Source organism: Pavona decussata, unplaced genomic scaffold (genome assembly GCF_977016875.1).
Source record: "Pavona decussata unplaced genomic scaffold, jaPavDecu1.1 SCAFFOLD_269, whole genome shotgun sequence".
NCBI classification, from domain to species: domain Eukaryota; kingdom Metazoa; phylum Cnidaria; class Anthozoa; order Scleractinia; family Agariciidae; genus Pavona; species Pavona decussata.
The window spans coordinates 646,567-651,605 of record NW_028145671.1 but is presented as its reverse complement, the minus strand read 5'-3'; the positions used below and the strand labels follow the sequence as shown (position 1 = coordinate 651,605).

Here is a 5,039-nt window from a genome sequence, read left to right as displayed (position 1 = left end):
GACTTTAACTTTAACTTAACTTTATTGAATTCGTTGCAAACTAATACATAGAAAATTAAAATAATAAAATAAGTATATCCTAAGCGTCAGCAACAGGAGTAGAAAACAGGACGGTGACACAATTGATATTTAGCTCCCAACTAAAAGTATCTGAAAATGATAACAAAATAGAAGTAACAATAATAATAGATTATTATAATTATAATCTTGTTAAAAAACTTAGACTCCCACCGCTTGGGGGATTATAAGAAAGGGTTTTGTTACCTTAAAAGTGCAAGTCTAAAAGCCTCCTTTTCAAAGTGTGAAGGGCGTCAACACTTTTTATGCCCATTGGTATTTTATTCCAGAAATAGATAAACCTCTAATAAAACGAATGTTTTGAATAATTTTGTGTTTGCATGTGGCACTTGATAATTCAGTTCACGAATTGTACGTTTTCTGCTGATGCCAATCCTCACCAAAATAACACCTTCAGTTACGCAACCCACGAAAGGAACTCAACTCATTTATTTTGGTGGATATCTGTTTGGTTGGCGTTAGTGGCCTCAGAAATTTGGATTTATTCGTAACTCACCAAAATCTGACGTTTTTCTCGGCATAATGTCACCTTAAAATTTCGTAACACTGCAAAACTAATTTCTTTCCTTTTCCAATAGGACAACACGCCGTTAAAATACGAAAACAGAAGGTTAGCCAGCATTTTCGTAAAACCATAAATCGCTACGTAGTAAATTCGAGGAATAAAATTACGTTTTGTAAAACTTCCTGTAAATAAATCTCCAGCTAAAGCATCGGAACATATCAATCTGTATTAGAAAGGCTGTAGTGGCTTTGGACAAGGAGAGTCGGGTGTGTGTGTGTGTTGCGGGGAAGGTGGGAGGAGGTGGAGGAGGAGAATATATAAGCTAAGTGAGTAGTGCTGTTGTAAAGGGTTGCTTTAGGTCGTGGAAAAGATGACCTTTATGGGAAATAGATCATTACTATGAAGAAGTTAGAGAGAAAATTTCATAACTTTCATAATTACAATAACCGAAATTAATGACAAATACACAAATTCACAGTACAAATCGCGGACACGCACAGAAAAAAACTAAAACTAGCCCATCAAAACGTCGTACCATGCACATTAACTTTACAGCGAGGTACATCAGGCAAGTTGTTCAAACATGTATGGCTGGGCTGCAAGTTCATAGTCGACAATATCTTCAAAGTCTTACGATAGTGTCACGGATTAGTAAGCCAATTATAGGCTAGCTAGAAGATTGACACTAAAATAAAGTTATTATTATTATTATTAGTCATCATTATTATTATTAGTCATCATAGTCAGCATATGATTATCATCAATGTCATCAACGTCATCATTTAATCATTGAACACCCCGCACCGATTTTTTAGCGGTTCTGGATCTCCAGGAAGAACATAGCTTCGCCAAGCAAATTGCAGCCGGGTGATGCCTGCTTCACCTCGTGAACGGACAAGTGCACCAGCAACTCCAGCTAGGAATCAATAAGACGCAGGAGGGGACTCTGAACTGAAAGATCCTCCATGACCTCCATATGGGCCATAACTTTTGGGCTTGCCATCTTCATTTTTCTTGTTAGTGTAAAATGTCAGCCGATCAATCATCCAGCCATGCTGTACATCAACTTTGACGATCCTCTCATTCTCTTCCAAATGAAATTCGTGATGTATTTGGCCATGAGCTGTGTTAGTGTAGGTACCACCAGCACCGTAACCAAATATCATAGGGCTGTCGTCGTTATAATAAACCTTCAGGCCACCAAGCACAGATCGGTCACCCCATTGTCGAATCCATAATTCCATTCCAGTCACATAATGGTCACTTTCTAAATCTTCAAATGTATCTTTGTCTACGAAGTGTGCAATTTCGGGTTGTACCTGCCCTCCATTGGCAAAGCAACGCCCCCATGTCATAACATATTTAGCAAACTCCCTTGGTACCGCCCATTTTTCGTCAGTTGAATCTTTCTCTGGGGGATCTTTTTTCAGTTTTTTGGCTTTCTCCAGTATTTCTTCACAGCAGGTTTGTAAAAGCTTGGATGCACTGACCTCATCCAGATACGACTTTGATAAAGTTGGAAGTTTGACAAGAGGCAACAACTGAGGAAGAAGATCTTTTCGATTCTCCTCATCGTGTTCAATATACTGAAGCAACGCCTGCAACACAACCTTTTCTCTCTCTTCTACACATGGAATCAGGTCTTCAATCACAACACAAAGTCCTTCATCTGAAAGCAGATCAGTCAGAAGGGGAACAGGAAGACTCAAGAATTCCTCTTCCTTCCAAACAATTTTAAAGTGTCGCAAGGCGTGCTGTTTAGCTGCGTTGTTCAGCTCTTCCAGCGCAAACACATCTGCCAGCTGCCAGATGCCTAAACATGTTTTATCATCGACACCAGCTTTCAGGAAATCTCCACAGGATTTTTTGACAAATTCGATCCCTAAAAAATCCGCCGCTTCGAGCAAAGTTTGTACATTGTCTTTGTTGATGTTAATATTGCCCGAATACGCGAATTCTATCAAATCGCTGACAGCGTGGTCGTCTAAGCAAAGAATCTCAATCTCTTCTTTCATTCCTTCTTGCCAGTTGACTCCAAAAAGGGCTTCAAAATACGGGCTGAACGACGCCAGGACAGCACGATGAGCGCGTACCTTTCGTTGCTGGCCAATTTTTAAGCAAACATCAGTGTATCTGCCGTCTTTGTACATGGCAAAGAGGCCTTTCAGAACGTTAGATCCATGGTCTTTATCACTGGCTAAAAGACTTTCAACATTCTCTGAGAAAGACCTCTTCAAAACTGGCGTAACCTTGTCTACCTTCTTTGCCATTTTGATTTTCAAGGAACTTTTCACTTTCTACGGAGTTTAAAAACACCTGACGTGGACAAAGCTCTTCACCAGTTTTCTGTCGACTGTTGGCAACCACATGATAAATAAACAAGTCACCCAATGAGCAACAATTGACTCGATCATCCGCGCGTTTCAGAAAAGCGAAATGATCACCGCAAAGCAGCGATTTTAATATTCTCCAGCTAACATTTTAAAGGCTACTTTTGCCATCTTAGAAGGGCCATGGCTCATTAATTTCTAGCCTTCCCCAATATTTTGGCTCATCACACAATCTGTCCACCCCAAAGACTGTGTGACGAGCCAGAATAGCCTTTGCGAGGGAGGCTAATTAGTGATTTCAGGACTTTGCCTAAAAACGAAATCAGCTACGAAAATACAATAGTGGTGAAAACTAAAAGACAATTTTGGTTAAAAATATCAACCTCTAAGGTTTCGGTAAGGAATTCCTTTTAAATTCTGACTGGTTGTGCTCTAAACGCCCTTCCGAAATAAAACGGTTACTAATTATAGTTCTAAAGAATTAATAGCAGCGATTCCACGATCTAGTTGTTGAATTGAAAAGTCGAGGGAACTTTCCAGCCAGCCTCGTTCTCAATCTACGAGGGAAAAGCTCTGGGAACGAGGTCGCTTTCGAGCCTGCGATATTTTTTGGTAACAACTGACCGAGTCACACGGCCCTTGACACGCAGAGAACAGCGAAAACAACATAAATTACAACACAACTGTAAATGAACTCACAACCGATGATGATTGTTGATCGATCGAAACATGACTTGTTACAAACTGAACTCAAAGTGGTTGTCCATTTTTTTCAAACATAAATTAAGGTTTTCACAGTTAACAGTGTTTAGGAGAACAAAATGTTTCAAAATTGCGCGAGTGAGTTAAGGCTGGTTAAGTCCCCAATGCTTCTAGGCAAAAATTGGACTCCGTAATTCTAAGATACTTCCATTTAATGACGACGAAATCGCTTGTACAAGTGAGCAGAAGTGTAAAACAGAATGAAAACTTTTGAATGACTCGAAACACATTCGAACACTACTACAGACAAGTGATCATGAGCAACTAATCCTACTCCAAAATAAAAAAAATCATGCACTTATAATACGTATTAGCGATAAGAGTATCAATCAAACCTAGTAAAAAAAACCCGATTTATTGAGCTCGTTTACGAATACACGTGTTTCGTGTGTTATGCAACTAGAAAGCTCACGTGCAGTGAGATCCTTTTCTGACAAAAGTATTTGACGAACTATCTTAGTTGTTTAAACATAAATTGCTCTTGAATCACCGAGAAGAAAGCACAAAGTAATTTCTCGAGGGATGATCAAATCTATCAAAACCGTTTTTAGCGATGTTTTCAATATACCTGGAAAGAAATTGAGTAAGCTGGCCCAATCCATTTCCTGACCATATGTTTTGTGCATCCATTTTAACTGTGGTGCACTGGTGAACTATGTGAAGGAGTAGTTTGAAAAAAATAACAAAACCTTCCAATCGATTTAACAGAGCAAAGAAGCTGTTATCTAAGTGGACATAGCACTTCCAAACAAATTTACAGACCTCAAAGCACATCCTAAAAAATTGGAAGAGAGAAACATGGTTCTGTATGGGTCATCTTGGTATTTAAAAGTAACTGAAACTTTTATTGTAACGTTCTCTTTCTCACAAGGTTCAATCATCTTCATTAACATGTCGTTATTTTTCTGATGTTCGATGTTCTGTTCAGTGTAAACAAAAGAAAATCTCAGATTGACAATGACAACTTGAGTATGTGTATCATAAAAAGTATCAACATTAGTGATGTTTGTTGCGTCTCGAAATTTTGCAAACATGCATTTATATCTGTATATTTAGTCGGTCACCCTTCGCAGAAGACAAAGCGACGAAAATTGATCTGTAAGTTTTCTGTTTAAACAGTACGGCTGCCAAACCGTTTACACGCCACGTACAAAAACTGACATAAATACATGGCAAAGACTACCATATAATTTGATGCAGCCAAACGCTTACAACAGTTCATTTAAACTGAACTTTTAATTTAGAAAAATAAAGATTAGGTAATATTTTTAATTTGGCCGTTCTTGGTTTTTTAGTTTTCAATCACTAATATGATCATTGCTAAGTTGTGCAATATCGAGCAAATAATGTGATATTAGCAAATG

The 5,039-nt window shown here is 38.4% G+C and overlaps 1 pseudogene; it reads right to left on the bottom strand.

The window, feature by feature from the left end:
* Positions 1 to 902: 902 nt before the first annotated feature.
* Positions 903 to 3,185, bottom strand: LOC146455844 (uncharacterized; annotated as a pseudogene).
* Between the last annotated feature and the right edge of the window lie 1,854 nt (positions 3,186 to 5,039).